Source organism: Diabrotica virgifera, chromosome 7 (assembly GCF_917563875.1).
Source record: "Diabrotica virgifera virgifera chromosome 7, PGI_DIABVI_V3a".
In the NCBI taxonomy this organism is placed as follows: Eukaryota; Metazoa; Arthropoda; class Insecta; order Coleoptera; family Chrysomelidae; genus Diabrotica; species Diabrotica virgifera.
The window spans coordinates 187,056,164-187,072,908 of NC_065449.1; positions in this window are offsets into that span (position 1 = coordinate 187,056,164).

Sequence of the window (16,745 nt, forward strand, 5' to 3'; positions counted from 1 at the left end):
TTTGAACATTAAGGTCGTCACTAAGTAAGTAGTTGCTTTTATTTTTGAAGTTATACTTCTTTACGCGCGATATGAGGGTGAATTTTTATATGTTAAAACCTACGATCACGGCGCATGCGCATTATAACTTTGTTCTGATTGGATGTTCAAATGACATGTCAAAAATTATCCAATATGGCAGCTGTAGCGCAGCTGTGGTTTGGACGGTTGACGGTTTGGTTATGTATGGTTGTTGCGTTTAAAAATTTGTGGGAAGAGAAACAACAAAGGTTAGTTTATAGTTATACTGCCTTTTTAAATAGTTTTCATATTATATTTTTGAAGTTATACTTCAAAATGTTTTAATTTTTTGTATGTATCAGTCCAGAAAAGGTATGGAAAGAATATATTAGTGTTTTTAAATATATTTTTCTACAAACGTGTTAAAAATGCAATTTTTAGGACTCCATAGGAGCGTTAAAAATGCTACTTTAAGGCACTAGTGCTTTAAAATTTTTAAGGCACTGCAGTTAAAAGTGAATTGTCTAATTGTGAAACGTCAAAATATTCATATTTCATTTATTAACATTAATATTAATAATACAACTTGCGCAATTTGAAAAAGGTGGTTTAAAAGGTTTTTTATTATAGACGAAGTAGTTAATTTACTATTAGGATTGAAAACTACTTCGTCTTTCAATGCCAGATGGCGCTAGCCACCTACTATCATCACTTCGGTTGCAATGGGTGGGAAAAGCTCTCGATGCGAATCAGTTAAAATATGGAGAACAGTGCCTACGTTCTTTCCGATGAGGCTCCAATAAGAGCCGAAAATCGCGATTCAATGGACTGGACTGCACTCCGTATTCTAATTGAAAAGTAAGATCGCTTTGCCTTCGCATTGCAACTGAATAAAAATGGTATACATTTTTATTTTTTGTTTTTTATTATAATTTTGTGTCTTCCTTGGGCGTAAAATAATAAAACATCTATTTTTATATTTAACTTGTCACCGTGATGTATGATTATGTATATCTGAAAGGTAAATAGCATGCGGCTTGATGGCCTTGTTGGTAGAGCATTGGATCAGAGATCAAAAAATCGCGAGATTGCGGGTTCAAATCCCGGACGATTCATATTTTTTTCTTTTTTTTTTTTTTAATATTTGGCATTGTTAAGTTTTGGTTCATTTTTGGTAATTATTGTTACTTTTTTGGATTGTAACTGTTAAGTAGGTATATTTATTTCGTTGAAATTATATTATAATAGAAGTATAACTTCTTACGTGCGTACAAAGTACACACACATTTTTTTTTTGTTATATTTTATAGTGTTGTTTGTCTTACTGTTGTTTTAATTAATTATATAAGTTTACATCTGGTAAATGTTTATTTGTTTTTTCCATAGCACACTACTTTTCCTTAACTTCGCTTACCGGTGACATTAACTGTTGTTTAAAATTTACACGTGTTTTTTAAGATATCTCGAGATAGAAAAAAGGTATCGACATGCAGTTTTCGGTATTATGTTGCTAATTTGGTCTAATTTTGTAATACAAGATTAAAAATGCATACTTGTATTTAATATTTTCCAAAGAAAACTAGATTTCTTAAAATAATTAAAAAACGCCTCCTAGCTTGCATATTACTTATTAGGCTATTTCGAAAATAAGACACTTACATTGACGAAAAGAGCTGTTTTCAACAAGACCAAGTATGCAAAATTCGATTTGACAGAACCGGACTTACAGCCATTTATCCATAAGAAGGTTCCTACTTACCCCCACCTCTTATTGGCAAAGATAGACTAAACTTGTGAAATTAAATATGAGCAGAATTGTATGAATAATACGATGATTGGATTTCCAGTGCCCTTTCATTAGGTAAATTTTGTAAAATTTTGATTTTTTAATTTTTGATATTCAATTACGCCCTCTAGCGGTGGACTTACAATTATGAAAATAATTTCCAGGCTTTTCCCGAGGCAACTTTTGTTATAAATATTTTTTTCTCAAAGCTCTACTATAAACGGTTCCTGAGATATGGCTGAGAGCCATTCTTATTGGAACACCCGGTACAAATGATAAACTTGTTTTATCAAAATTTCTGTTCTGTTCGGGCAACGTTCCGCGCTCTTCGCCCTTTTTACGTTCACCATAATCGTCGTACCGAGAGGACTATCAGCAGTTTGATGGATAAATTGGACTCGACTTGTTCAGTAAACAATCAACCAACACTGATACGTTGACGAAACGCAGGATCTGCCGAAAACATCGCCGCTGTCCGTGAGAGTGTGTGTGTGTGTGTGTAGTCGATTTCACGTCGGCGTCACAAGAACTGGTCCTTTCTTAGGGTAAGCACAGAACAAGTAAGTCGCGGTGGAGGTGTGGGTCGCGGTAGATGCTACTAGTTAAGTCGCGGTCGATGTCGACAGCACATAGCAAGGAGGTCACCTGCGCTGTCAGTCGAGCTAGAACCACTATCAATTGGCTGTAAATAATAAGATCCTCCTTCATATTTCAAAAATTTACTGAATTTAATTACTTTAGAAATTCAAAAATAAACTGAATACAAAAAAGGGATTATATAAAAAGTATCAACTCAAATCATCCTTGTAGGCCGCGCAGTAGACATCCATGTAAAACAAACTCATTTTATTTTCAAAAGCATCGATGTAAACCTCCTGGATGGCATCGCGCTAAACCTCCACCACGACTTACCTGCTCTGTTCGCTTACATTCATTACAATGTGTTTGTTTTACATGGATGTCGACATCGACCGCGACCGACACATACAGCTCCACCGCGACTTACTTGTTCTCTGCTTACCCTTAAAAGCCCTATTCACATGCTTATTTGTCCGGCGGATATGTACGGCGGACAGATCCGTTGTTATCTATCTATATACAGGCAGATGTGTCTCCAGACAAATTCGTTGGTGCTACACATTCACGGACAAATCTCTCAGTTGTACCTACTTGTTCCCGCGTTGTGTGTATCTGTTTTCCACTGTGCTATGAATAATAAAAAACAACTAGCAATAATTGGAGGATATATGGTTTTATTTGATGATAGAAAAAAGAAAAGACTATGGTCAAAACTCTTCCTCATTTCTCATCCTGGTTCTCTTACTCTTCCTCATTTCTCGTAACTCACATCGAAATCCAGCACGCAAGGAATCTATTTTCTTTCTTACGTACTTTATATCTGCATCTGGACAAATTTCTTGGCATTTTTCCACTAATTCTTCATATGCATTTTTCGCAGTTGCCTGTTACAATATTCTTTACTTTTTACATTCCACAAGCATGGCTTCAACTTATATAACGAAATAAAACTTTCCCAAAATACTTTATTATCCGAAAATGCCATTTTAATGTAATATAAATACATGCCTACTACTGTGGTTAGAATGAAAATTGATACAAATTTAACTCATCCGACGAACAAATCCTTGAAACGTTCACACACATGCGTAATATGTCTGGCTCGCTGTCTGTGGTCGTCGTCTTGAACCACAGACGGCGAGCAAGACACATACGGCGTACGCACGGATACACACATGCGAATCTGTCCGGAGTATCTGTCCGCCGTACATATCCGTCGGACAAATACGCATGTGAATAAGGCCCTTTAGACCACAACTAGGCTAGGAAAATTTTGAGTCGTTACTTGGACGTGAACCCATAAATAAATTCAACTGATCCAAGAGTAGAGTTGAACTGGGCCTAATTTTCATCGAAATAAGACGACGAAGCACATCTTTGGATGAGTGGGTACGTCAACAGACTTGTCTAATTTGGAACAATACTGTTTCTGTACTGTGACAAAAGTTTTACTGTGACAAAAAGTCACTGTTTGATGTGAATTTTGGGTTTCCAGCGGCATCGGTCATTTCGTTGAGTATGACGTTGACCACACATTTTTTTGAATTAAATTAATTTATACAAAAAGTAGAATGTATGTAATTTATTTAATTCTAAATACATTTTACTGCTGCTCTAAAGAGAAAAAAATTATTATTTGAGAAAAAACATTGTTTTTCGCTTAAATTCAACGTTCAAGCTGCCACCTACCTGTCTCTTGACAATTTAAACATTTAATTTATGCTAATTATTTTTAGTGCAGTCACTGAAGGTGAATATGAGCTATTACCTCCGATTTCGTTGAACCTCAATCGATTTGCATGAAAATTGGTGAGTGGTTAGAGGATATCTCAAGTAACAAAGGTGACATGGTGCCAACTTGCGCTTTTACCCTGGGGGTGGATGCCACCCCTCCTCGGAGGTGAAAATTATTTTATTAAAAATAACCCCACAATTCGATAGAGGGACAAATTATAAGCAAAATTTGTTATATAAAGTTATTAAAATAAATCAAAACTTTTTGAATTACTAAAAATCAAAGATTTTAATTTTTCGTGAGAAAAATGCATGTTTTTAACCGATTTTTCATAAATAACTCAAAAACTAGTTTACAAAAAAAAGTTTTTACAAAAAAGTTATTATTATCAAAATTGAGGCTAATAAAAAATTAAATAAACTCCTTACTAGAAAAACCTTTCTATGTTAACTAAAAGTAAGTTATATGTAATTGAATGTATAATTTTTTTCGTCGAGTACCCAAATCTAAGTATTCAAGCTTAAATACCGGCAAAATGATGCATTTTTTATAACATAAACTTATAACTTTATAACATTAAACATTTGTCAAAGTTCATAAAAATATCTATCAAATAAGCCCTCGAACAAGTCGATAGCATTAAAATTTATGCACCAAAAATGTATCTTTTAAAATTTTTTTCAAAAAATGTTATTGTTTTTATGTAAATAGCTCCGTTAATTTTTACGATATCAGATTCAACTAAAAACTACTTAAAAGTTGATTCCAAATAGTCCAGAAAGCCACTGCGCATCCGCTAGGAAAAATATTCTAATTCGGAGTTTTTGCACAATCTTACTCAAAAAGGACCCCTTTTAACAAATTTGCATGTTGCCAGGACCAAAAGGTGGTCAAACATTTTTTAAACGTTTTTTTTTTGTTTTTTTTTCTAAAATTATTTTTTTTGCATGGGAAAAACTTTTTTTAGCTTTTTTGGATCATTCCAAACAGAAAAGGTCTTTAGTAACTTTTCTCTAAAAATGAGAGTTTTTGACATATAAGCGATTAAAAATTGAAAAATTGCGAAATCGGCCATTTTTAACCCTCAAAAACTATGTGAAAAACTGAAAATTTGAATGTTGCCAAGGTAGGTAGATATTCCTTAAACATCTATTGATGAAATCCCGAAGAGTTTTTTGCAATACAATATTCAAAACTCCTTTGTTTTTTAATTGCTAATCAAGCGTGCGCGACACTATTTTCCACCGACAGTATGGTGCAAATGAAAGGAATAAATTCGTTATTTCGTAAACCGGCGACTTTAAGGAAAAATCCCGAAACAGGTCGATTTTTATTTTTAAGTTATGATATTGTGGCATATATGGTATACTAGTGACGTCATCCATCTGGACGTGATGACGTAATCGATGATTTTTTTAAATGAGAATAGGGGTCGTGTGCTAGCTCATTTGAAAAGTTCTTCAATTCTCTATTCAGTAATATAAACATTTATATAATTATTTATACAGGGTGTCCAAAAATTTTTTATTAAATTAAATTATTTGACAAAAAAAGAAGTAGAAGGACACCCTGTATAAATAATTAGGTAAATGTTTACATTACTGAATAGAGAATTGAAGAACCTTTCAAATGAGCTAGCATACGACCCCTATTCTCATTTAAAAAATCATCGATTACGTCATCACGTCCAGATGTATGACGTCACTAGTATACCATATATGCCACAATATCATAACTTAAAAATAAAAATTGACCTGTTTCGGGATTTTTCCTTAAATTCGCCGGTTTACGAAATAACGAATTTATTCCTTTCATTTGCACCATACTGTCGGGGGAAAATAGTGTCGCGCACGCTTGATTAGCAATTAAAAAACAAAGGAGTTTTGAATATTGTATTGCAAAAAACTCTTCGGGATTTCATCAATAGATGTTTAAAGAATATCTACCTACCTTGGCAACATTCAAATTTTCAGTTTTTCGCATAGTTTTTGAGGGTTAAAAATGGCCGATTTCGCAATTTTTCAATTTTTAATCGCTTATATGTCAAAAACTATCATTTTTAGAGAAAAGTCACTAAAGACCTTTTCTGTTTGGAATGATCCAAAAAACCTAAAAAAACTTTTTCCCATGCAAAAAAATAATTTTAGGAAAAAAACAAAAAAAAAACGTTTAAAAAATGTTTGACCACCTTTTGGTCCTGGCAACATGCAAATTTGTTAAAAGGAGTCCTTTTTGAGTAAGATTGTGCAAAAAATCCAAATTAGAATATTTTCCCTAGCGGATGCGCAGTGGCTTTCTGGACTAAAAAGCTATTAAGAAATGTCAAAATTAGTCTTTTAAACCTCTCACTTTTTTAACAATAAAATGTTAAATGGCCCCGGTTGCATGGTTCTCGCAGAAAAATTGAAATTTTAAACGTTTCTATCTCGGTTATTTTTTACTCTACGGAAATAAGAAGATAAGTAAAGCATTTGGAACAGAAAAAACTAAAATTTAGTTATATATCATTTTTTACGAATCTTGGGTATTTTTTGAGTTATTATCAAAAGAAAATGAAAAGTACGATAATTTTAAAAATTCTGATTTTTTTAAATTGTACCTTTTTGTCAAAAATATGCATTCTAAACCGGTGAAAATTGTTGAAATCATTAAATATGTTAACCTAAAGAAATTCTTGTGAGGATTAATACATATTTTAATTTTTGTGGAAATGGCGTATGTTTTATTTTTCACTTTCTCCTAAAAAAATCGAAAGGGTTCTCTTATTTTCATAATAACTTGCTTAATTTTGATGCTATTAACTTTTACTGGAGCTCATTTGATAGGTACTCCGAAGTACTTTGAAAAGTCCTTGACAAGTATATTCTATAACATGCATCGTTTTCCCGTTATGTAAGCTTGAATATTTAGATTTGAGTACTCGTCGAAAAAAATATACATTCAATTACCCATAACTCACTTTTAAATAACATTAGTTTAGTTATTTAAGTGGGAAATGTATTTAGTTTTTTCTTATCTTTAATTTTGGTAATAATAGTTTTTTTACAAAAGCTTATAGTTTTTGAGTAATACGTGAAAAACTGCTATCAAACATGCATGCTCTATCGATTTCTGGTATTTTTTTTATTAAAAAAATTTCATCCCCGAGAAGGGGTGGCATCCACCCCCAGGGTAAAAGCGCAAGTTGGTATCATGTCACCTTTGTTCCTTGTAGAAGTATCTTCTAACTACTCACCAATTTTCATGAAAATCGATGAAGATTCAACGAAATCGGAGGTGAAAACCTTCAGTGACACCATTATTTTAAAATAAACATTTTTTCTGATTTCTGAGAGCAGCAAAATGTATTTTTTGAATTAAATAAATTACATCCATTCTTCTTTCTGTGTCAATTAGGTAATTTAATTAAAAAAAATTTTGGACCCCCTGTATAAATAATTATATTAATGTTTATATTACTGAATAAAGAATTAAATAACCTTTCAAATGAGCTAGCACAAGACCCCTATTCTCATCACTTCTAGACGGATGACGTGACGTGTATGACGTGTATGATATGACTGTAATATTCTAAGTAATACATAACATTCTTTCCCAAAATCTAAAAATACAAACAAATTACTCAATCTTCTAACAATGAATCTACCTTATTTTTATTCAAGTTATGAATACCAGTCTTACACTAACTCATTACGTACCATCAATTACATTTTATCATCAATTTAACATACTTCAAGTCCTTTCTCATTTGTCTACTACTATTACCTTTCCACTTTAAAATTTCGCAAATACTTTCTCTTGTTTACTTTGACCTATTCACTAAAAAAAATTCAGTAGTAATGGCACAAAAGCTTTAAAATTCTATAATAATTTTAGAGATCGAGTGCAATTTGTTGCGATTATTTCATGAATAAAACTGTTCAAAACCAAAATTTTATTGTAATTTATTTATGTAAGTACAAATTAGTACAATTAAACACACAGTTGTTATAAATATGTATTTGACGGTTGAAAGTCATCACTTTTATAATTTTTAAAACATTTGTCATTAATGTCACTGAATGTATTTTTTCGTAGCCACGAAGGGCATCTGACGTAATATGCTTGACGACGGGCAATTATCAAAAAGTTATCAGTTTAATTTAGATTTATGTAGCTTTCTATTGGTCAGAATCTCCTATGAATGAAATAATCAATATTAGACAACATTCTATGAACATAAAATATATCGCCGTTACCATAACTCCCAAATATGTCAAAATAACATCAGTCATTTCTCAAATCATTGTTCAAGATAATATCTGTGGCTTGGTTCTAAAAGGGCCAATGTCAAATTTTTGTTTTTTTGTACAGCTTTCTTTTGAATTTAATATTGACCAAACAAAATGCAAAAAATTTAAATTGGCCATTTTAACACCAAATCACATAATGTGGCTTAGTGCTAAAAGGGCCAGTGTCAATTTTTTGCATTTTGTTTGGTCAATATTAAATTCAAAAGAAAGCTGTACAAAAAAACAAAAATTTGACATTGACCCTTTTAGAACCAAGCCACAGATATTATGTTAAACAAATTTAAATGATCACTCTTTATAGTTGTAAGTAATGAAATATTTAACTTTTGTCCATATCTAATCCTAATAAATTTACAGTTTTCTCCTGAAGAAGTCACCAAATAGTGACGAAATATTGAGACCGAGAACAAATAGAGTTTTATTTCATCTGACCGAATCGCCGTTACTCAAAAAATTACTATTTAACACAGTACGGTCGAAAGTATTTGTACAAATATATACAGTATGGTGCAAATGAAAGGAATAAATTGATTATTGCGTAAACCGGCGACTTAAGGAAAAATCCTGAAACGTATTTTGGCATATGTATCACACAAGTGATGTCATCCATCTGGGCGTGATGACGTAATCGATGAGTTTTTTAAATGAGAATAGGGGTCGTGTGCTAGCTCATTTGAAAGGTAGTTCAATTTCCTATTCAGTAATATAAACATCAATATAATTATTTATACAGGGTGGCCAATGAAATTGTTTTTGAATTAAGTTAATTGACATAAAAAGAAGAATTTATGTAATTTATTTAATTCAAAATACATTCTGCTACTGTCAGAAATCATAAAAAAATGTTTATTTCACAAATAAACATTGCTTTTCGCTTAAATTCAATGTTCAAGCCAGCTCCGCCAGCCACCTGCCTCATGGAAGTTTAAACATTTAAATTAATTCAAAAACAATTTTTTGGCCATCCTGTATAAATAATTATATTAATGTTTATATAACTAAATAGAGAATTAAATAACCTTTCAAATGAGCTATCACACGACCCCTATTCTCATTTAAAAAATTATCGAATGGATGACGTCACTAGTATGATATACAGTATGTCCCTGTAAGTGGTATCCATATGGAATATTTTTTAAATATTAATTTTACGAAAAAAAGTTATTCTTCATAAAAAGTTCTGCATGGTCGAAAACTCAAGATTTAACCATCAAATATTAGATTTTTTGAATATTATACGAGGTATGTCAAAAAGTTTGAATTTAACTCAAGAGTAAAGTAGTTTTATTTTTCACAATATTGAAAATTGCTATTATGAAAAGTTGTTTGGAATTAAAAAAATATTCTAGTATGCAATTACATCCTTCTAATTGAAATTTTTTTTTTTTTTTGAAAAATTATGGATAACTAACATTATTTTTAGTTATTTCAATTCAGATAACTCTTTTATTATTAATTTTACGAAAAAAAGTGATTCTTAATAAAAAGTTCTGGATGGTCTAAAACCTAAAACACAACCATCATATGTCAAATTTTATCAATTTTATACGAGGTATGTCAAAAAATATGAATTTCTCTCAAGAGTAAAATACGTTTATTTTTCACAATATCGAAGATTGTTATTATGAAAAGTTATTTAGAATTATGTTTCAGTATGTAATTACATCCTTCTATTTGAAATATTCTGAACTATATATTTACTTTTGATCTAAATTTATCTTTTTTGACATACCTCGTATAAAATTGATAAAATTTGATATAAGATGGTTGTATTTTAGGTTTTAGACCATCCAGAAATTTTTATTAAGGATCACTTTTTTTTTCGTAAAATTAATAATAAAAGAGTTATCAAAATTGAAATAGCTTAAAATAATGTTAGTTATCCATAATTTTTCAAAAAAAAAATTGTTTCAATTAGAATGATGTAATTGCATATGAGAATATAGTTTTTAATCCCAAACAACTTTTCATAATAGCAATTTTGAATATTGTGAAAAATAAAGCTACTTTACTCTTGAGTGAAATTCAAAATTTTTGACATACCTCGTATAACATTAATAAAATTTGATATTTGATGGTTAAATCTTGAGTTTTCGACCATGCAGAACTTTTTATGAAGAATAACTTTTTTTCGTAAAATTAATATTAAAAAAAATTTCCATATGGATACAACTTACAGGGACATACTGTATGTGTATATGCCAGAATATCACAATTTAAAAATATAAATCCAACTGTTTCAGGATTTTTCCTTAAAGTTGCCGGTTTACGAAATAACGAATTTACTCCTTCCATTTGCACCATACTGTATATTAAAAAATATAAAATACATTATTATGGAACGTATAAATTCATGACATATTGCAATAATTCTATTTGGTTCTTGGTGAAAACTAATTAAAAAAGAAAACGAATAACAATAAAATAGTTTTTACTATCTCACTACTTTTTGTGCACCGCACTGTTCTAGTTGTTTTTGCGTCAAACTTCGCTACTTACGGAGGTACGTGTTGCTCTCTGGTGAACGGGAGCTGCGGTCGATTTATTTTTCTCCATTCCGAATGGAAAAGTGGAAGAAACGAGTTCTTAACTGGGTTACAAGGGACTAATGTTGTTGCTTATTTTCGTCTGAATCCCAAATAAATTAGAATCTTTTTAAGTGAAGTAGCTTTTTATATAGAGAATACGAAGTAAATGATTACTAATGAGTACAGTATAAAAGATTTTCAATCTACGATAAGAGGCGGTATTGGATAAAATATACGAGTTTTGAGATAGGAACTATCAACTATCTCTTAGTCCAAAAATGACAAAATATATTGATGCAATAAACTACCCCAGATAATTGAAATAATATTGAAGAATAACATTTCAATTAACTATGATAGCTATCGTCTACCCTAGACTAGCTCAATCTCCCAAGTTGTGAGTCCACCTTATCCTAATCAAAAACATGAACAATGAAATTCCAGAATGGAGAAAATAAAACAATAATATTTAACTAATCATGTTTATTTTTCATAAAAGACATAATTAATGTATTAAAGAATAATATACAGGACCTTGCCGAAACTTTACAGGTCAGAGATTATACTTATCGATGGCACTTGGTATCTGTCTGCGGGTTCTTGGTGTCTTGCTGTTGTTTCTGCCCTGGCTCTGGCGACGTAGATGTTCTGGCCACCAGGCCTAAAGGTGTTGGTCGGTTTCTAGATGTCTAGTCACTACAGCATCGATGCATCGCCGGCAACATTGGGGCTCCAGTTTCAGGGAGTCCTCCCACGAGGTGAAGGGTTGTTCAGATGTTTTGTAATTTGTCCAGAAAACTAGAATACATACAAGTATATGAGACACCAAGAAAAAATGAAAGATATCCTTGCCATTCTTTTAACGACGTTCTACACCTTCGTTGCGGGGTATGCCTCTCAGAGGAAAGGGGGGGGGGAAACTTATATGCAAGCGAAAGTCGGTAACAATGCAGTATTTTCACTTTTATTTAATAATGGTACGGTAAACAATCCTCATTTTTTAATATTCCATTCCTTACAAAAAAACCTTTAATTTAAGCACAAATAATTAAATATCGTAAATTTGGGTCAAAAGTTATTAACTTTTTAAGAATCCCCATAAGAGCTCATGTTAAAACTTAACTTTGACCCTTAATAGTAATTAAACGGCACGGTAAAACAATTTTTAAAAAATCAAGTCTTAGTTTTTTGAAGTAAACTATAACATACTAAAATTTCATGCAAATCCTTAATTCTTTGCCGAAGGTGTAGAACGTCGTTAAGAAATAATCCAGAAATGTTGCTGAAAGGCAAGGTTAAACAAAATAAATAATAAATAATAATAAATAAATAATAAGTAAATAATATTAGTAGCTCAATAGTTGTGGATTACTACATACATATGAAAGTAATAGATATGTGAAATATATGAAATAATCACCATGAGGTATGAAACTAGAAAGCAAGGTTAGATAGGAATTAAGAACATAAAAAAGATTACGGATATAGGCGTAGAAAAATGTGTACAGTTGTGTTTTAACACTTACCCCAAATAAGAACGTCTGTTTGAAAATGTGGCTATGAGGCCAGACAATTGCCTTAAGTAGATTTTAAAATTAAAAAAAAATATTCTTCATTTTGACGGAAAGGGTTTCACTTGACATTGACAGACTTCGTAAGTGCGGGCTTAAAATTTAAAACGAGAAACGACAGTGCGACATCACTGTCCTGAACCACGGAACGATTGATTAAGAATGTTCTATGCTGAGATAGAACAAGAATGTTGAGATATGCCTATAAATAACGAAGCAGGGCGCCAACCAATTTTTAACGGGGAAAACAGGTAAAACAAATAGAAAAGATTATTATTAAACAATTAATGAAGTAGATAGAATAAAATAATTATTTAAAAATAAAATAGCAAAGATGTGACGTTTGTAACGTTACAATATGGCCTTAAACAAATGATTGTCCTCCATAACAAATTTTATATTTTTGAAATCATTGAAAGAACAGATACACATGCATTCTTAGGTACATGCCAAATCAGCCTATTCTTTTGAGATCAGATGTTGAATAGAGAAGAGAAAGCATGATCATTCTTTTGGAAAATGTCGAAATTATTTCGCGGCCATGAACTTAAACAAAAATGAAAGTTCAGATGCTTATAAACAATGTTTTATCGCAGAGAGTTTTATGTTTACTTCAATACAATCACAAAACAAAAACAGAAAAGCAAACAACAACATGAAAGAAAGGAAAACTAGCTCATTTAACGTTAGTCGAGAAAAATATATGGCGACGGGGGTATTTCTCTTCAATAATCTTGTTTTAACCTAATTATATTACCTAATTGTCTACTTATTACAGGAAATAAATTAATCTTTAGATAAGTTAAACATTTTTATTACAAAATCACATAAATTCTTATCAACAAATCTTTTAAAAAGGTATTAGTACATTCTTTCGCGGTTTTTGCCGTAAATTTTAAAGAACCGCTTGGATTTTCATGAAATTTGCCATACGCATAGCTAACATGTCAAAGAAAAAAAGTGATATGGTGCCGATGTGTGCTTTTGCCCTAGGGGTGAGTTTCATCCCATCTCTTCTTCTTCTTAAGGTGCCTATCCGTTCCGGATGTTGGCGACCAGCATGGCTATCCTAACTTTGCTTGCTGCTATTCTGAATAGTCCGGTTGTCGATGTATTAAACCACTTTCTCAGGTTTTGAAGCCAAGATATTCTTCTTCTCCCTGGTCCTCTCTTTCCAAATACCTTGCCTTGAAGAATGAGTTGCAACAAGCCATATCTCTGTTCATTCCTCATAACATGGCCAAGATATTCTAGTTTGCGCTCTTTGATTATGTTAATAGCATTCCTTGCCTATTATACGTAGAACCTCAATATTAGTCACACGATCCACCCACGAAATTCTCAAAATGCGCCTGTAACACCACATCTCAAATGCCTCGAGTTTTCTCAAAGAAGCCTCGGAAAGTGTCCAGGCCTCTACTCCGTATAATAACGTAGAAAATACATAGCATCTGATGATAGAGATTTTGGTAGCAAGAGGTAAATCGTGGCTTCTGAAAAGAGACTTCATCATTATGAACGCTGATCTCGCTTTTCCTATGCGTTGTTTTATTTCACTTGAGTGGTCCCACTGGCTGTTTATGTTGGTACCAAGGTATGCGTAGCTGTCGACCCTGTCAATTAGTTGTTGGTTAACCAAAAGCTGTGTATTTAATATTTCGCGCTTACTGACTACCATATACTTTGTTTTTTTCGTATTGAGATCAAGTCCGTATTCTCTACTTATATCTGATATGCGCGACATTATTCTTTGCAAACCATCTAGACTGTCTGCAAAAACTACAGCGTCGTCGGCATATCTAATGTTGTTCAGACGCACTCCGTTGACTAATACGCCTTCCTGTAGTTCTCCCAGCGCTTGCTCGAAGATACATTCAGAGTATATATTAAACAGCACCGGGGACAGGATGCATCCTTGCTTCACTCCTCTATCTATGGAGACTGCCTCTGTTAATTGGTCTTCCACTTTAATATTGGCAGTTTGGTTGTAATACAAATTATATATGATTCTCAAGTCTCTATCATCTACTCCCGCTTCTTTCAAGATGTTTATGAGTTTATCATGTTTTACTCTATCAAACGCCTTTTTGTAGTCGATAAAACAAATATACACTTCACAGTCAACATCCCTGCATCTTTGCATAAGCACTTGGACAGCGAATAGAGCCTCTCGGGTGCCTAAGGCATCGCGGAATCCAAACTGCGTCCATGATATCTGTTGTTCGCATTTTTTATATATTCTGCCATGTATCACCTTCAGAAACGTTTTGAGTAAGTGGCTCATTAGGCTAATTGTTCTGTAGTCTTCACATGTTTTGGCATTTACTTTTTTGGGTAAAGTTACGAAGGTCGACTTTAACCAGCTTTGGGGTATTTTTCCAGTTACGTATATTTTGTTGAATACGGTTGTTATCCATTTTATTCCTTGTTCATCCATAAGTTTTAGGAATTCTACATAAAACTGGTCAGGCCCTACAGCTTTACCATCTTTAGTTGTTTTAATAGCTGACGTGACTTCTTCAATGGTAATCGGGGGTCCTGTTTGGCATTCAATGTCTTCAATGGTATTCTGCCTTTCATCTGCAAAAGTTACTTCCACATATTTCTTCCACGTGTCTAGTTTTTCTTCCACACTTAACAGTGGTTTGCCTTGGTTATCTGCCAAACACCCAACTCTTCTAGGTTTGTATAAGCCTGCAGCTTCTTTAACTTTTTTGTGCATATTGAATGAATCGTGTTTATGTTGCAATTGCTGGATTTCCGCACACTGTTCTCTTAGTCGTGTATCCTTAGCTATTCTAATTGCTTTTTTGATATCTTTATCTATTCTTTTGTATAATGACATGTCCTGATCTTTGGACTTTCGCCTCTCTTCCATCATATCTAAAATCTCGTTTGTCATCCACGATTTCTTCTTTATTTTTGGTGGTTTGAGGAATTTCTCACGTATGTCTTGTGAAACTGTATGCAACTTTTCTATCTCCTGGTCCATTACATCCGATTGAATAACGGTATTCAAGTTGTTCTGTATATACCGTTTTACACTCTGTTCTGTGTTTTGGTCTTTTAATAGCCTTATGTCGAATTTTGGATTGACACTACGTCTAACCTTCTTTAGCCTGAGCTTAATTTTGCCAATCAGTGGGTTATGGTCTGACTTGATATCAGCTCCTGGGTATGTCTTGACTGATGTTATGCTGTTACGGAATCTTTTATTAATCATGATGTAATCTATTTGATTTCTCACTATGCGGCCTGGAGTGTCTTGAGGTGATTTCCATGTATATAATCTTCTGTAAGGGAGTTTGAAGTAAGTGTTAGTAATCACAAACTCTTCTTCTGCCACAAATTCACCCAGTCGGTCTCCTCGCTCATTTCTTTCTCCAAGTCCAAATTGCCCTATGAATTCTCCCGATTGTCCCCTACCAATCTTAGCATTTAGATCACCCATAATCAAAGTTAAATCCTTTTTGGGGAGGCATTTTAAGGTGTTGGATAGTTCATTATAAAATGCTTCAATTATCTCGTCCGGTTTGTCAGCATATACCTGGATAATGTTAGTTGTAATTGGGTAGGTATTAAGTTGAAGGAGGAGTATTCTTTCCGATATAGGTACAAAATTTTTAACATGTCTGGCAGTTTCTTGATTTAAGATTATACCTACCCCATTTTCGTGTCTTCCATTAGGGTTACCTGAATAATATATGTGATGATCATTAATTTTACATTGCCCAGAGTTCGTCCATCTCATTTCACTTATTCCCATTATGTCTACTGATAGTCTATCCATCTCCTTGATTGCATTATGAGTCTTACCTGCCTCGTATAATGTTTTAACGTTCCATGTGCAGATCGTGAGGTTTATCTTTACACTATATTGGCAAGGATTTCTTCTGCTGGCGACCGAGAAGGCCTTGCCGTCTTGTGATTGTCCTTCTCTGCCGGATCTTGGTATCCGAGTTCCATGATCAGTAATATCGTTTCTATGATTTGTCGTAGTCATGCTAATTGTACTAGGGGTACTCTCCGAGTCTTTAATGCAGTGGTTCCCCGTTGCCTTCTGCATCTTTATGCCGTTGACCGTTACGTTGTTATTAGGTTCATCCGCCTTCGAGACCGATTTATCAATCTCAGGACAAAAAGGTGCCCTTCCACTTATCAGCTCATCCGCCCGAAGCCGTTGGCCAGTAAGTGGGGGGATTGCTTATACCGGCAATCGCTCGGACGTCAGAGCCTCGTTTGTTATCTGGCAGG